At 34.4% G+C, this 19,143-nt stretch overlaps 1 long non-coding RNA gene across 1 annotated transcript in view; it reads right to left on the bottom strand.

Annotated features, from left to right (window-relative positions):
* The window catches only part of LOC149197326 (uncharacterized), a 63,198-nt gene extending 48,177 nt beyond the window's left edge, over positions 1-15,021 (bottom strand). Inside the window, exons 1-2 of the long non-coding RNA XR_016254756.1 lie at positions 14,508-15,021; positions 7,404-7,831 (exon numbers count right to left, since the gene is read on the bottom strand). This is a non-coding gene — a long non-coding RNA (uncharacterized LOC149197326). The remainder of the gene's footprint in view (positions 1-7,403; positions 7,832-14,507) is intronic.
* Positions 15,022-19,143: the final 4,122 nt, after the last annotated feature.

Raw genomic sequence — 19,143 nt, 5'->3', positions numbered from 1 at the left:
CAATGAACCATTGGTTGTTGTTATAAGCAGTGTCAACAGTAGGGTAGTTATCGTTTAAGTTTTTATGAAATTTCCTTCTGTCAAAGGTAAAGAAAGATTACCAGAGAGTAGTCTGAGAACTGATATGTGCATTTTGTGTAGGAATTAGTTTTGTCCACGGACCATGCAATTTCAGCGTTAAACAAATTTACAGAAAGACCAAAAAAAGAATATTGATTTAATGTTCTTGCTTAACATGTTCCTTTGAAATTAACCATTAAATTGTCTAATGAAAATATCTTTCTCAGTAAGCTAATATATTCACTACTTTTGCATATTTTAATTATAAGTATATATTTGCTAATAAAGCATATACTTGGTTCTTGGTGAGTTCCTTCCCGAACTCGTCCGAGGACCAATGAACCATTGGCTGTTGTTATAAGCAGTGTCAACTGTAGGGTAGTTATCGTTTAAGTTTTTATGAAATTTCCTTCTGTCAAAGGTAAAGAAAGATTACCAGAGTGTAGTCTGAGAACTGATATGTGCATTTTGTGTAGGAGTTAGTTTTGTTCACGGACCATGCAATTTCAACGTTAAACAAATTTACAGTAAGACCAAAAAAAGAATATTGGTTTAATGTTCTTGCTTAACATGTTCCTTTGAAATTAACCATTAAATTGTCTAATGAAAATTGTTGGACACCTAATCCGTAATGGGTTAGTGTGGAAGCCGAATAGACCAAAGCAGTGCAAGAGACCTTGGGAAGTGAAACCCAATGGTCACAATAGTGTACTATAAATGTATATCAGTTGTTAATAAAAATTGTACTGCATGTTTTATCTTTCATATTTTCTCTTGCTGCCCATGTGTGTTTAACATGGTATCAGAGCCATGATGTGTGGCCTGTGTAGTTTTCTTCCTCAGGGTTTATCCTTTAGTTAAAAAATGAGATGTTGTTATTCCCTGAGCAACCGGTCTGAGCTGCCTTGAATAGTGCTGGCCTAGTCTTCATTACCTGTAACGATCCATTAATTATGCCTGCCTGTTCTTCTGAATACAATAATCGCTCTCTGACTGTCATAAACGTTTAAAAAAAAAAGAGCATCATTACACCTGCACCTCTACTGCCTGACAATTCACCTGATTATTCTCACCTGCGTTACTGAATGTGTTTGAATAGCCATTAAACTTGAACACGGTGGCACGCTGTATCGGAGCATAGGTCTCAGGCTCCTTTTTTTGGCGTGACTTGTAACTCCTCTGTCCCATACTCTGCCACAACGCATCTGTCTGCTATTGTGCATCCGTTGGTTAACGCCTGACATGGTGAACGTTTGAGATTCTTCAAACTGAGGCTGTGTGAATGGTGGAAGGAGCCATTTCATTTTTCTAAAAAAAAGACAGTAAAACTTTCGGGCGTTGATGGTGTGGAGTCGTTATGGTCTGCGGATGCTGAATGAGCAACTACAATTGTGGTTATTGCTCGAGAAACAAGAATGCGGTTTTTCGACGGTTAAATCGGCCTTGGGGTGCATCATTGCTGGTAAGTTTATGGACGTTCTGAGCAAGACTTTCCAAGATTTCATTAAAAGTGAAATTTCATGACAAAGGGCAGAGTCTAAGCAATTTCGAATCTCAAAAATAAGGAAATCGAAGTATTCCTGTTTCTAGTCTTGTAATTGAACAAATCACGGAGTTTTGCTGCTGGGAGTGCTTTTATTTTGATGATTTGAAGCTTCTGCCGAGTGTATTTGGATGTCTTCGAGTTGGACTACGATTATTTTGAGGTCTGAGTTCATTTTGATGCTGAGAGAATTAGTCAGTAAGGGGAATTTGAATTCCTGAAGTTTAAATTTCCAGTGTTGCGATGCTTAAAGATTGGAGCGAGAGGGACATTTTGTATCGTACGATGTTTGTAGTACAACGCAAGGGTTTTGAGAGTTTGACATTCGGAGTGCTTATATCTTTGGTGGTCTAGAGGTGGAAAGACTCGAGAGACTGTTATTTTCAGGTTGTCCAGTGGGTAAATTGCATATTTTCACGTTGAAAAGCTTCGAGAAGAGAAAAGGAGAGTATCTTTCAGGCTCCAGAGCCAAGTCTCTGTTTTATTTGTGCTTTGAGCACTTGACAGGGTTAATGGGCAGGGCTCCGGGGGTTCGAAGCTCCAGATTCCATAACGCCGCTGTTTTCAAGCTCGATTGAAAGATTTAAAAAGTTGACAAGTGAAGCTAATGTCCTGCACATTTGATGCTTTCCAGTTCCATACAACGGTAAACGTAAGAGATCTGTAGTTAAGAGGAGTGTGCTTAGAGGTTTTGAAAGAGTAAATTTATGCAGCATAGCAATATACTGCACAAGACTGCTTACAACCAAATCAATCAAGTTATGATCATTAATTAGTTGTTGCAGGCGCATCTGTCGAGAAACCTAATCCTTGTAAAAGGGTTTCTCATTATCGAGCCATATAATGTCTCGCAGAAGCCTCATAATATTTTGGACCTGGGATCGCAACGTGTGATGGAGAATGTTATTTCTCTCCAGCCACTCTATAGTTGTACAAACAGATTTACCATTATCCCTGGAAGCAACAGAACGAGCATTTTCTAGAAATTTGTTGATCTCTCGTACCGCACTGAGTTGTTTGTTAAACGACTGAAATCCCAACATTCGTTCAACCATTCTTCTCTGAGCACTGATTGCACCTTCCCTTATAGCAATGCTCTGTTGAACAGTGGACCAAACCATACAAACTCAGGACTCCTTGTGGTTTTCTCTCAGTTATTCCGGTTGGGTTCCTTGTTTACCACTGATTGCACCTTCCCTTATAGCATTGCTGCTTGCCATTACTAGAAGGTGCCACTTTGCATTATTTTTCAAAATAACCAGCATCTCCATCTTTGTCATGTCCATTGGTATTTCGAAGATTTCCATCCTCATCCATTCCATCAAAGAACTGAGACATTTCTATTAATGTGGTCTAAGCTGTTAAAAGGGCACCCTCATCAATTGGAGGATTAATTGGAACGACAGAGTTCAATGTTCATAAGCATTGGGGGCTGTCTATATTCTTTAAAGTTGCGGTTATTTGGCATTGTGTGAGATATTTGTGCAACATTGTCATTAAATGGAGCAAATTGATGATGCATTACAGTTATTAAATAATCTAATCTTTTCCACTGTTGATGGGACAGTCAAAATCAGTAAGGATTTTCTCTCAGAAATTCAGACATGTCTACAAAATGCACAGGAAAAGATTGATTTTTTGCAGATTGAATCACAACTATAGCAAGAAGAGCTACATCAAAATAGACATCATTCTGAACCTATTTTTGTTCAGAACATTGAGACTACAACCCATCAACAGCAAGTCAATAATGTTACTGTTCATTCAAATAAAGCAGCAATTGTACATGCAGATGCAGAAACTCAGTCTGCACTTCCTAAGCCCATCATCAGACCTTGGGAACAGCTTGTCCACAACAAGCACAGAACTGGTCTTGGATATGACAAGGACTTGTCCTTTCATATTCCAGACTACGCCAAGCCCATTCAGTTTCAGAGTGTTGGATTCATTCATGATAGTTCACCTGCTCCTCATGACAGTTCACCTCCAGCTGTTCCAGATTCTACTCCTCTTCCACAGCAACAACAACAACCACAGATTGTAAAATGCCAACACTGTGACCGAGTTGGCCATCTGAAAGATCACTGTTTTGATCTTCATCCATGTAAGCATTGTCATAAAACCAGTCATTCTTCACACAGATGCTTCAGAAACAAACGTCCTGCAAGAACAAAGATTCATCTTGGATGGATCGCTTCTTGGCAATGGGCATCAACAGCCAAGAAGATATTCCAAACACATGTCAGAACTTTTTCCAGAGTATTGAATAGTCTTGCAGTTGAGTTTTCTCCATCTTCTCACCTTGTATCTGACAGGGGGGGAAATGATGGTCATCTACAAGCTTCAAAGTCACATCAAGCGAGCCTGAGCCACAACCTGCCACACCAGTTTCAGAGTTGTAGCCAGAGACAAAGATGCTCCTGAACATGCCTTCAGTTGGCAATCTGGGACACTTCCTCTAGCAGAAGACTTCAGCTTCTTGCCAGTTTTGGAAGAATTCCAGGAACACAATTGAGAACACTTCCTCTAGCAGAAGACACCAGCTTCTTGCCAGTTTTGGAAGAGTTCCATGAATTGCATTAAGCATTCCAGAGTTGTTGGTCATCCTTAAACCATCACAGGTTGAGACTTCCCTTTTCAGGTTGAAGTTTTCCCTTTTATATGGGGTGAGACCTCCCTTTATTGGTTGAAGGTTTCCCTCTTTAAAACAATAGGATCACTTCCTCTAGCAGAAGACTCCAGCTTCTTGCCAGTTTTGGAAGAGTTTCGGGCACTGCACTAAGCATTCCAGTGTTGGTGGTCATCCTTAAACCACTGCCCTTTATACCAACATTTCATAGAGCACATTCAGCCTAGTGCTCCCATGCATATTTGCACATTTTGTATTACAGCTCTCTTCTTGGACTCATACATAACCCTTCGGATTAAAGGGGGGAATGTTGGACACCTAATCCGTAATGGGTTAGTGTGGAAGCCGAATAGACCAAAGCAGTGCAAGAGACCTTGGGAAGTGAAACCCAACGGTCACAACAGTGTACTATAAATGTATATCAGTTGTTAATAAAAATTGTACTGCATGTTTTATCTTTCATATTTTCTCTTGTTGCCCATGTGTGTTTAACAAAAATATATTTCTCAGTAAGCTAATATATTCACTACTTTTGCATATTTTAATTATAAGTAAATATTTGCTAATAAAGCATAGAATCAAGATAGCAATTCTTACTCTATTCAGAAATCGATAAATGTTAATTACTTTTGCTAGTCTATTAGTGGACATGTTAATTACTTTTGCTAGTCTATTAATGGACTTTTCTTGCTATAACAGTAAACAGTGTATCCATTCTAATAATAATGATTGACGTGGTGATATCACTTATTTGTTTTCTTATTATGCATGTAACTTTTGTTTTTGGAAGGTCTCACCTCCTATATCCATTCTAATAATAATGATTGACATGGTGATATCACTTATTTGTTTTCTTATTATGCATGTAACTTTTGTTTTTGGAAGGTCTCACCTCCTAGCCTCGGAACTAGCAATTACGTCCAGATTCCCACAACTATTATCACAGTTTTCTTTCCCACGGGTTAAGTTTTGCCCAAATCAAGGAAGAATTCAACACCATCCAATTCCTCCAACCCCCCAAGGTTCTCCTCTTAAAGGAAAAAGGGTAAGGAACACTTGTAACTGTTCTCAGAAGTCAATTCAACTCTCTCTAGTCTTTTAACAAAATGATCCAAAATCTTTTAATTAATACTTAATAACATTTGTTCTATAGTTTTAATAAATTCATATAGAAGTTAATTCAATTGTCTCTCTAGTCTTTTAACAAACTGATCCAACATCTTTTAATTAACACTTAACAACATTCGTTCTGCCTTTTCAACCTAACAGTTTTAAAGAGAAAAACATAAATAAAATTAACAGTGATAATTAGACTTGGTAAGAACAATTTATAACGTGTCACTGTATCTTACATTTGACCTACTTAAAATGTTTAAGTTATATCACATTTTATTTAAAAAAAATATGTAATTTGACTTAGTCAAAATGTTTAACATTATATTACAACATCTCTACCATGTTGGACCAAAAAGGACCTCGTAATACAATAAACATGTTGAACCAAAAAAAATCTCATAGTACAATAAAATTATTATTAAAAAAATTATATATATAAACATCTAACAAGAGTTTTTACTATAGAGAAACTATTTAACTTGTAAATAATTTTTATTACAATACTAACAACAAATACCACTCAAAAAACTATAACTTATTTTTTATAACACACATTAATTTAATAATAATAATAAAAAAAAAATATAACTAATTTAAATATAAATTTCACTATCACTAAATATAAATTTTTTTTCAGCACGGAAAAAAACGATATAGTTACACTAAATATATATATATAATTTTCTGAATAAACATGTTCATTAAAATACCTCACTCAAAAATCCTTCACAACCCATAGTGGTACGCCTGCCATTTCATCGTTTACAAAACCTAAACCGCCAAAAGTTATCAAAATCCCTATTGACTTCAATTTACATTTACAAATCGCTCACAAAAATCCCTCTTGAGTTCAATTCACATTTACAAATCTTTTACCAATTTCCATAACTTCCAATCGGCAAGTTTGTAAATGTTGTTACAATAATGTTAAAGTAAATTTGATAATCCCTTTTGAGTTCAATTCACATTTACAAATCTTTTACCAATTTCCATAACTTCCAATCGGCAAGTTTGTAAATGTGGTTACAATAATGTTAAAGTAAATTTGATAATCCCTCTTGAGTTCAATTCACATTTACAAATCTTTTACCAATTTCCATAGCTTCAAATCCGCAAGTTTGTAAATGTTGTTACAAAAATGTTCAAGTAAATTTGATTTGTTAGTTGGTTAGGTAGATTTGATTTATTGGTTGGTTGGATTGTTGAAATATCTTTTCAACCAACCATTTTTAAATTTCTAGAAATTGTTAAAATTCATAATCACTAGATAAATATGACATAATTTTGTGAATGTAATAGAAAAATAATGGTGTAATCTGTGTATTAAGGGACTCTTCCCATTTCTTGGAGTCGTGTGAATGTAATAAAAAAATAATGGTGTGATCTGTGTATCATGGGACTCTTCCAATTTCTTTGTAAAAGAAAAAAGGATCTACAGAAGGCAGGCAGGCAACCATGGCCGCCATCGGAGAGAGACTGGGCTAAATAAAAATTGAGAAAGAAATGTTTTTGAAATGGCGATAATTGGATCTGGTCTGAGTTCCACCAGGTTATGATTCATATCTAGCTTTTAATCCAATTGTGCGTTCGGGCTATTTAACGAATCAACAGTTAACTTCACTGCTTTTCATTGAATAGACCGAATGCACAATCGAGTTACAGATGAATCAGAAAACTCATAATTAAAAAATTTCATAAAATCCCACATCCTAAATTTTAGGGAAAAAATGTTTCATCCAATCAATTGGAATCTTTAAATAACATACTATTACTGTGATTCTGGTCGCGAAGGCTTTAAGATAGAGGGAAGAGCATACCAACACTTAAATAAAATTGCTACACATTCTATTTTTCTGAAATCATCACAGCACACATTTCATTTTTTATTTAGCTTTAACGATGTCGTCCAATAGTTAAGTGGGTTTAGTCTTTATAGCTTGTGATTTAATCTCAAACAAAATTCAAACTCCAATCCAGAACAAAACTATATATATATGAGAACTGTTGCAGGCATAATTTCTTCAAGTAAAAAAATAAAAAAAATAAAAACAATACCTCTGTACTGCCGAATTCGATATTCCTCCCAAACCCTCGGTACCTCTCTTCTGAATCATCCGCCATTGTTAAAGCTTTTTCAGTGGCCTTAAAATTGAACCAGAACTTGAACTTATTTGAGAAAATACATCTGAAAGTTAAAAGGTCCTCCTGTGCCGTTATTCTTTGAAAATCCCGCAAAATCTTTAATTTCAGAGTGATTCTGGGTCCACGAAACCGAGCGAAACAAAAAAGCAAACTGGGCGTTAACAAACAAACTGCACCACGCAACCGCAATGTTGAAGCTGATCCCTGAGATAAATTCCCTCTTCACACGCCATGACTTGATGCAACGGCCGCCCACAAAATAAAAATTAACATACACAGTGCCGCCACAGAAGAGAAATCCTTTTGAGTAGAGCGGGAATCGACCCCAGGTCATCAAGGTACTGAGACAAATCACAAGATGCGGAGACGGCAATTAGAAAAAAAAAAAAAAAGAGAGATGGATGTACACGGCGGAGGTGGGGTCCGCCATTCCGCGTGAAGATATAATTGCCTTCAAGTGGGATGTTTATGGACGTTGGCTGCTGTACCCTGCGACATGATGACCGCAGTCTGCGAGAATCTTTAAAAATAGAGCAATCTGACTAATACATTAAATGATTTTTCTTTTTCCTTATAAATGGATTATTCTTCTCCTGTGGTTTCTTTTTTTCCTCAGTTTTTATTTAATATATAAATAGATTAAAATATTAAAAAATGGTAAATTAAATAGGGGATTGATTATGTTTTAGAGATAGTAGTTTTAATTCCTCAGTTTGTTTTACATTTTTATTTTTGAAAATTGTTGTATTTTTATGAAATTTTCTATTCTTATTAAGAAGGGTGGTTTAGATATAAGAATTTGATCGATTGAGCTAATTTTCTAAGTCATGTGTTAGTAGTTATTTGGGCTTTAAACATATTAATCTGATTTTCATTTAGTTTAAGCTTTTTATGTTTTTAATTTGATATGGGTATGTTTTAATTAGTTTTTTTCAACAATTTGTTAGAAAGAAGTATAGTTGGAATTGCAAATTTAAGTAGTTGAAATTACAAAATTAAAATTTTTGTGAGATTTTTTTAAAGATTCAAAAATGCAATTTAAACCATTAAATCATGAAAAAAAAAATTATTTCGCTAATAATTACATAGCTAATTTCTTATAATAGTTGCTAAAAAATATATATAAGGGGTATGTTTTAATTAGTTTTTTTCAACAATTTGTTAGAAAGAAGTATAGTTGGAATTGCAAATTTAAGTAGTTGAAATTACAAAATTAAAATTTTGTGAGATTTTTTTAAAGATTCAAAAATGCAATTTAAACCATTAAATCATGAAAAAAAAAATTATTTCGCTAATAATTACATAGCTAATTTCTTATAATAGTTGCTAATATATATATATATATATATTTGTCCTTTTACATTGTACCAAGTTATTAAAATCTTAAAGGTTAGCTCAATTGGTCAAGTTCCCGTCATTAAAGAACCTTGCTAATAGGAGGACAGAGGGTCAAATCTCTTTAATGCTATTGGAGTTAGGCTCTACCTAACACACTTAAAAACATGTTCCAAACCATTAATAATAATAATAAAGTGATATACCATACCATTAATAATGATTTATAATGGTAAGGTTAACAATGATTTATAATGGTGGCTTGTTTGGATGCTACAATCTTAGCTAGTAGTAAGGCATATAATGATTTTTTTTAATTAGTAAATTTTTCATAGCTTTAACAATGAACCCATTTATCATCAATCCAAAGCCCAATAAAGTTATTCATTGATTTTTGTGAGATTTAAATTAATTCATTAATTAATTAACTATGTATTTATGAAAATTAAGGGTAACAGTGATTTCTCAAAACATTTGAAATTAAGAATAATTGAATAATAATATAATAATTAAAAGATAATATGTATATTGAGAAAAATTCAATAAAGGATATATATTTCCTTAAAATAAGTCAATAAAATCTATCTATTTCTTATTATTTAGTTGACTAATGTAATAGCAATATTCGAAGGTAATTCACTAATTTAATGTAATAATAATTGACTAATGTAACTATAGGTGTTTCTATATTGGAATAGGGCTTCTAGAATTTTGGATGGTAGGGATTTAACTTCCATGGAATATTGTTACAATATTTGTATATTATTCACGAATCAAAGCTTGAGATTTACCTTCAAAGTATTTAGGTGTTTCTATATTGGAATAGGGCTTCTAGAATTTTGGATGGTAGGGATTTAACTTCCATGGAATATTGTTACAATATTTGTATATTATTCACGAATCAAAGCTTGAGATTTACCTTCAAAGTATTTATGCCCTTTTTGCCATGTTTAAATTTATTAAGTAAAAAATGTCATATGAACAAGTGCCATTTCAAATAAGTAATAGTTTTTTTGGCATGTCATATGAATCTAAATGGTAAAGTGAGATAATCTCCATGGTTAAGAATCTTGTTACACGTATATTTTAAATGTATATATATTTAATTTATATATTAATTCATTTATAATTAATACTAATAATAATAATACTTAAAATAAAGTTATAAATTATTTAATTTTTATGATTTTTTTTAAGTTTAAAAATGTAAGATATATAATAAAATAAGTATTTTGATGCTTATAGAATTGCTCTAATGTATACATAATATAATATAGCCTTAATAAACCAAAATGAAAAAGAAAAATTTATTTAGATATAACATTTGTTCTTTTTTTTTCATAAAGAAAATAAAAATCAAGGCAATCAAAGCAGTGTTTCAAAACATTCACATTAAACTTTCAACTTTAACACTTGCAAGTGTAAAGAATAAAATACCTTTTCATATGAAAAATTATATATATAATAATCAAATGTTATAAAATTAAAAGCAAATACCACAACCCTCAATAATCACGTCAATTCTCAACCCATAACTAGCACAACCACATTAATAAATATATATGACAATTCTCCATCCAATATAATTAAGACAACCACAATAAATGTGACTGATATAAAATAATAAACTTTAAAAAAAAAAAAAAAAAAAAAAAAAAAAAAAAATTATAGATATAAGATTCAGCGTTGGTACCGTCCTCAAATGCTAGGAAGACCATAAATCATTAAATTGAATGCCTACCCCCAGATCTAAAATTGGTAACCGCATCGCCCAGAAATCGTAGAGCAAAGGGAATATCAAGCACACTATGCATTAATAAAACAAAATTTACTTTATTGATTTTTTTCAGAACGAAAAAGCTTTATATTGTATGAGAGATATAAGAGTCCAATAATAAATACATTTGAGATGGTCTAAAAAAGTTATTGGTAAAAAAATATATGCTTATAGGATCTGCAAATGAGGATATCTATCAAATGATGATCAACAGCATATCAAATAGGTTATATTTTCAATAAAAAATAAAAATATTTAATAGGTAAATTTGATTTGTTAGTTGGTTAAATAGATTTGATTTATCAGTTAGTTGGGTTGTTAAGACATTTTGTCAACGAATAATTTAAGTTTTGGAAATTGTTAAATTTTATAATTATTGTATATGCATGATATAATTGTATGAATATAATAGGTAAATAATTGTGTGTGATCATAAGACTTTCAATTTCTTATAATTGTATGAATATAAATAAAAAAATAATTGTGTATGATCCATGTGACTCTTCCAAAGAAGAATCTCCCGAGGAAGGCAGGCAACCATGGCAGCCATGGGAAAGAGACTGGGATGGATCTTGTCACGCCCCCAATTTTTTTGTTAATTTTGGGCGGCGCGCGGCACCACCGGGCGCTCACTTTTGCCAAGTGCGCGCCTATGGACTACGCCTCTAACCAAAACAACTATATGTTTACCGACTTTACTTTTCTCTTCAAACATAACATTGACTAATTATAACATAACCATACAATGCTTTCTCATATAATTAATCACTGTTATAAACATTCATATCATTCTTAACATAACCGAACAATAGAACACATATGTCGGGCGGGTAACTCCAACCGAGTTCACCCTAATTCATTATATTACAGAACTTTCTTTCAGTAATACAATTACATGTGTATGCCGGCTAACACACGGCCATACTCATAATCCATACAACGTGGCACAAGAGGCCTGAATAACAATATACACAGATCCGCAGTCTTTTACGTAAGCGCGCACCCTCTGAGGCACTTACAACATTCTGCACCGAATCTGTATAAATGACTGTCCCAAAACCAGTTTACAACCGAACTATAAACCCGACTTACGCCGTGGCCTGCTGTCCACGTGACGATCTACAAATGATCCTGCGTGATATTGCAGATCTTCGTCCACCTGTCAGTCCAAGCCATACGTTCAACCAATAACCGGAACTCGTCCACCTGTCAGACATACAACTCCGCTTCCTGCTTGTTCGTATACTGACTGTCGCTTGACACGTCTCCAGCTTTCGGGTCACTGCTCAACCTGCGTGTTTCCTGCACAATTCTGCCACGCGTTGCTTCAGCAGTTCCCCGCCATCATCGTAACGATGTATATATATAAACCTGCGTTTATCCACGCGTCAGATCCTCAACATCCTGCGCAGTTGATCTCTGACCACGTGTTCTTGCCAAAGCCCGACTGTTCACCGCATATGTAAACTCCGGCGCTGTGTATTTTGAACGCACCAGCGTGTATATACAGGCCCACGTATATACACCTGCAGCCGTCCACTTCAAACCCGTCCACGTACCAGACTTCGCTTCGATCCACGCGTCCCAACTGTAACTCCAGAATAGCCCACGGTCGAGATAATAAACCAGTTCTCGACAGTCTTCGATTGTAACAATGAACAGTTCACAATCGAAACCCGAAACTGCTTCCAACCATCCACGACCGAGTCTATAACCCAGCTTACAACTGAAAGCGTATTATCATCCACGTTACTCTGAGATACACGACGATATATACTGAATTCTCCAAGATAGGAGTGTGCCCGATCTGCCCACCAGACTCCTCTTTTAATTCCTGTATAAATCGCGTCCCGTCTTCCTCAATCAGATCTCCTTTCCACCGAAACATGCGAAGATCTTCCTGACTTAATGCGCATAAGACATGCGCATTCTCCAAGCCTTATTCGCACTCCAGAAGGAGAGATATTGAGCGAATAATCCGATGCCTTCCATGAGCTCTCATCCGCCCATATTTATACTTTCCTCTTATGTTTGCAAAGGTCCTCACCGCCTTAAGGCCGACGTCCCTTTTCACATAAAATCTCACGCATTATTATTTTAATGCACCGCCATCTCCATAAAGTATGTCGGTTGCTCTCCATAGCCTACATACTTTGGGAAATTCCTATTTCCACCACTATAGGAAAGTTAATGCACCCTGACATGCAAGGGGAATAGTGGGTGCCTTGCATTTATATTTTTGTCAAAGTTGACTTTGGCATGTTAACAGCAATGCATCCACTATTCCCCTTGCATGTCAGGGTGCATTAACTTTCCTATAGTGGTGGAAATAGGAGTTTCCCATACTTTGTCCCTTACGCCCATCTTTGCTGCCATGTGGAATGCGCTCAAGCCTTGGGTGTAAAGTGGCTATTTGTTTTATCCTCCAACTATATACGCAGCCCCGTATATAATATATTTTATTCCTTTTCACCCATTTCACCTTTTTCTCCATTATATACGTCTTCCTTATTTTAATGGCCATCCCATCACAAATATCAGTCCCGTATATAAATGGTTATTATTCATATGTTCCGCTTATTCGCATAAGCTCCACATATGCATTTACATGCGTCTTTCTTCATCTCGTTCGACACTTGGCCACATCCGGCCAATGTGTCGTATTGCTGGTTCCGTCTTCGTGCACAGTTATCTCCCGGAGTAGCTCGCCCGAGCTCTGCCTCTAACCTGCGCACTTTGACTGTTACCCGAACCAGGAAGCTGCCATCAAACTCGACCTCCCGTTTACTCAGCTCGGACGCTTGCTGCTGGTGGCTAAGACAGTCCTCCCTTTCAATACTGTTCGGTCTCCTTTGATAACCCGACCTGCGTTCAACCTCCGTGTCTGTCCGCCTTGGTGACGAACCACACTGCTTGTCCTCAGCTTCGGCAACCATGCCTCTGCTCCGTTTACTGCTGCCCGACGGGTGGGCGCGCCTTCACCCGGCTCGCCGCCCACTCGTCGTGTGTGTCTGCCCGGCGCGCTCCTGCCCAGCTCGCCTTTTTGTTCGTGTGCATTCGCCCGGTGGGTGGGCGCGCTCTTGCCCAGCTCGCCTTCCACCCGACTCCCGTGTGCGTCTGCCCGGCGCGCTTCTGCCCAGCTCGCCATTTCGTTCGTGGGTGGGCGCGCTCTTGCCCAGCGCGCCTTCCACCCGACTCCCGTGTGCGTCTGCCCGGCGGGTGGGCGCGCTTTCACCCAGCTCGCCACCCGACCGTCGTCCAATTTGTCCGCCCGCTCGTGCCAACACGCGCTCTCCGTCGTGCACGAGGGCGCCCGCCCATCGTGCACGCCTGCCCGAGCCCCAAGGGCGTCACAGATCTAGTCCGAGTGCCACCAGGTTATGATTCATATCTACATTTAAATCAATTGTGCGTTCGGGCTATTTGACGAATCAACAGTTAACTTCACTGTTTTTTCATTGAATAGACCGAATGCACAATCGAGTTACAGATGAATCAGAAAACTCAAGGAAAAAAAATATATATAAAATCCCACATCCTAAACCTTTTCACCGAATCAATCCGAATTCTAACATATTCTTACTATGATTCTCGTCGCCAAGGCTTTAGATGGAGGGAATAGCATACTAACCAGTTAAAATGGAATTGCTACACACTCCACCTCTCGGAAATCATCACAGAATTTGTATATTTTTTCACTATTGTTTTTGTATTTAGTTTTGAGAAGGTAGCTTAATGGTTAGGTGAGGAGAGCATGAAGAACTAGTCTTTACAACAAACTATATATACTAAAAACTGCTCCGAATTACTGCTACTGAAAGTATAATTAAACTGCTCCGAATTACTGCTACTGAAAGTATAATTAATTTCTTAAGTTGAAAAAATGAAAGAAAAAAAAACACTACCTCTACACTGCCGAATTAGATATTATTTCCAAACCCTCAGTCCGTATCTTCTGAATTATCCGCCATTGTTAAAGCTTTTCCAGTGGCCTTAACGTTGAACCAGAGCTTGAACTTCTTTGGGAAAATACATCTGAAAGTAAAAGGATCCTTCAGTGCCGTTATTTGCTGTAAATGCCGCAAAATCTTTAATTATTCGCTGTAAATGCCGCAAAGTCTTTAAGTTCAGAGTGATCCGCTGTAAATGCCGCAAAAATACATCTGAAAGTAAAAGGATCCTTCAGTGCCGTTATTTGCTGTAAATGCCGCAAAATCTTTAATTTCAGAGTGATTCTGATTCCGCGAAACCGAGGGAAACAAGCAAACAAACTGCACCACGCAAACGCAATGTTGAAGCGGACGCCTGAGATGAATTCCCTCCTCACACGCCATGACTTGACGCTACGGCTGCCCACAAAATAGAAATTCTCACACAAAAAAGAGAAATCCTTTGAGTAGAGCGGGAATCGACCCCAGGGCATAAAGGTACTGAAACAAATCACAAGACGCGGAGACGACAATTAAAAAAAATAAAAACAAGGATGTACACGGCGGGAGGTGGGGTCCGCCATTCCGCGTGAAGATATAATTGCTTTCGAGTGGGATGTTTATGGGACTTTGGCTGCTGTACCTTGGTACATGATGGCTGCGAGAATATTTAAAAATGGAGCGATGTGACTAATACATGAAATGCTTTTGTTTTTTTCCGTATAAATTGATTATTCTGTGTTTGTGTTTTTTTTAATTCCATGTTTTTTTTCTTCGGTTATTATTTAATATATATTTTAAAATTTTAAAATTTTTGAAATATTTAAAATCCGTAAATTAAACCACTCAAGCTCATAATTTAATATATCTATATATATATATTTTAAACAAAACTAATTAGAAAAAATACTTAAACTATTTCATTTAAATTTAATTAATTAACTAAAAATAATAATTAAACTTAATTGATTTAGTTTTAAAGTTAGGTGGTTTTAATTCCTTGGAATTTGATTTACATTTTTATTTTCCAAAATTGTAACAATTTTATGTGAGTATTTTTTATTTTTTTACAATCTACTCAAACAAGGTTATGTTAAAGAGAATTGACTCATGACTTCTTATTCTCATTAAAAAAGTGGTTTAACTAGGAATTTGATCCATTGAGCTAACCCTCAAAGTCATGTGTTGGTAGTTATTTGGGGTCTAAACATATTGATCTAAGTTTCATCTAATTTAAACTTTTTATGTTTTTAATTTTATACGGGTATAATTTTTAATTTTTTTTTGCAACAATTTGTTAGAAATAGAGAAGTATAGTTGGAATTGCAAATTTAAGTGGTTGAAATTTCACAATTCTTTTTTTTGAGAATTTTTTAAAGATTCAAAGATGCACTTTAAACCTTTAAACCATGAAAAAATTTCATTTCACTAATCATCACATAGCTAAATTCTTATAATAGTTGCTAAAAAAAAAAAAAAAATATGTCCTTTTACAATAAAGTCATTAAAGTCTTTAGGGTTAGCTCAATTTGTCCAGTTCCAGTGGTTAAAGAACCTTGCTAATGGGAGGTCGCAACGCCAATTCTCTTTAATGATCTTGGGGTTAAAGAACCTTGCCAATGGGAGGTCGCAACGCCAATTCTCTTTAATGATCTTGGGGTTAGGCTCTGCACGGGACATCATCCCTTCGGGTGGATCTACCCCAATAGTTTCCATGGACATAGCAGCCACCTTTTTCCGGGTGGTTTCCATGGACATAATTCAAGCCATTAATTCTCTTTAATGATCTTGTGGTTAGGCTCTAAACGGGACATCATCCCTTCAGGTGGATCTACCCCAATAGTTTCCATGGACATAGCAGCCACATTTTTCCGGGTGGTTTCCATGGACATAATTCAAACCATTAATAATAACATGAGTGTTTTTCATGTAGGCACCAAAAGCACTTGAACCGCAACATACAAGGTATTTTCAAGGTTAAAGTTAGTAAGGGTAAATCCTTTAGTCTCTACCAAGTGCTTGTGAGTGGAAGGTGTAGGGATCTTGAATTGTAGGTTGTCTATGACGTGAGGTATAAAAAGATTTTTTTTTTTCAACTAGTGATATTTTCTTATGGAGCATCTTAACAATGCACCCATTCATCCTCAATCCAAAGCCCAATAGGGTTATTTATTGACAGGGGGGTTCATTGGGGGAGCAATACCATACCATGTGCATTCATATTGGGGGATATATATTAAGGAAAAATTGACATAATATATTGAGCATATAATAGGGGTTAAAGGGTTTTTATATTGTGAGGTATAAAAAATGGAGCTCAAAATCAATGAAAAATATAAAGGGGTATAAAAAATGTTAACGAAAAAATGGATACCTACCATGCCTAGTGAAAGTAGGGGTTTTTTTAATTGGGAAGGTGTATTGAGTTCATATTGGTAGGGGCTTAAATAATGTGATTTTTAGAGGTATTTTCCAATATGTAGTCAAATTAAGGGTATCATGTGTTCATTGATTTTTGTGAGATTTAAATTAATTAATTAATTAATTAATTAACTATGTATTTTATGAAAATAAAGGGTAAGAGTAATCTCTCATGACATTTGAAATGAAGAATAATTGAAAATTAATGTGTGTATTGAGAAAAGTCCAATAAAACATATATACTTCTTTAAATACCAATAAGATCTATCTATTTCTTACTATTTATTTAACTAATATAATAGTAATATCGAAGGTAATTGACTAATGTAATGTAATAAAAATTGATTACGTAATTGACTAATGTAATGTAATAAAAATTGATTATGTGATGATAGGTGTTTCTATTTTGGAATAGGGTTTATAGAATTTTGGATGGTAGCGATTTAATTTCCATGGACAATATTTTTAATAGTATTCACAAATCAAAGCTTGAGATTTATCTCCAAAGTAGTTATGCCATTTTAATTGATTAAGTAAAAAAAGGGCATATGAACAAGTGTAATACGAAATGAGTAAGGGTTTTTTTGGGTATGTGATATTAATATGCCATGCTATTGCCCCACGATATTGTAACAAAGCCTATTTATAAAGTAAGAATCGCAATGGTAAAGTGTAAAATGGATCTCCAGGATTAAGAATCTTGTTACATGTATTTTTAAATGTATATATGTTTAATTTATATATTAATTATTTTATAATTAATAATAATAATAATTTAAAATAAAGTTATAAATTAGTTTATTTTTTAAATTTTAGAAATGTGAGATGTATAATGAAGTAAGTATTTTGATGTTTATCATGGATTGATGTCTATGGACATTTACTAATCATTTAATTTATATAATTGCTCTAATACATACATAATATATAACATAGTGTTAATAAACCAAAATAAATAAAGTTTTTAATAACATTTTTCCCATTTTTTTAAAAAAAAATTAACTTTTAACACTTACCATTGTAAAGATTAAAATACCTTGCTATATAAAAAATAAATATGTATAAAAAATAATTAATTATTATAAAATTGGACTCAAATACCACAACCCTCAATGATCCTTACAATTCTGAACCCAATATGAAAATTCTCCGCAAGAAAACTCCATAACTATTTTTATACTTGAGCCTAAATCCACCATATTTATGTTATCTAAAATATTTATATTTAATATTTTATTATCTAAAATATTAATATCTTTTTTTTTCCAAATTAAAGCCATTATATTTTATGTTTAATATATATATTTTTTCCATGTGATTTACTGAACTAGGAGATTGGTGTTTAACCAATGAGTTTGATTTAAAGAGTGTAAAATGAATAACAAAAGTAATCATATAATTTTTAAAATTTTAATAATTTAAAAATAAAAAATGTATATCTAACTAATTTTTTCATTTTAAATTAAAATACTTACTATTAATTAAAACTAACCTATTATTTTTAAAATCTTGATAGTAAAAGAAAATTGTATGTATACCCATTCTCATCAAATGGGGTGCTCTCTGTCTCCAAAGCGTACTCAAAACAATATGTGATCATATTTTTTTCCTATTACATACATGGTGTGATTAAATAAATAAATTTAAAAATATAAATTTTTAAATACACAAATTACCCATATATGTTCGGGCCTTAACATTCTATGTCTGAATCCTTAGCAGAGCCATCCATTTACATAACCAAAGACTTATATTACAAGTATTACTTTCTCTGAGGAGGTGGCCGAATGGAAAACACCGAACTGAATCGAATTTCATCCAATAATTCGCCATTGGAATCCTATTGATGAATTTACTAAATTTTTGTCTTAATTCAAGTAAATTTGGTAATTATGTTGTATATGATCTTCTTTCGTTATTTAGAGTTTTAGGTTGCGATATTGCTAAACAATTTGTAATATTTTGTTATTTAATTGTATTTATAAATTTAGCAACATAAAAAAAATTATAAAAAAATTTATAAATTTAGTACCATTCATTGAAAGATATAACCTCATGAATTCTTTAAAATTACATAGATGTTATTATTGATTTCCAAGCCCTTATCAAGCCTCAAAAATATGGTTAATAGTTAGGTAGGAAAACTTAGTCCCACAAATCTTGTGGTCCAATCCTATACAAAACTATATAT

Source organism: Pinus tabuliformis, chromosome 2_2, assembly GCF_031772625.1.
Source record: "Pinus tabuliformis cultivar Carrire ecotype Pingquan chromosome 2_2, CPIR1, whole genome shotgun sequence".
NCBI classification, from domain to species: domain Eukaryota; kingdom Viridiplantae; phylum Streptophyta; class Pinopsida; order Pinales; family Pinaceae; genus Pinus; species Pinus tabuliformis.
The sequence above is the reverse complement of the archived record's forward strand: the minus strand, read 5'-3'. Positions and strand labels throughout refer to the sequence as shown.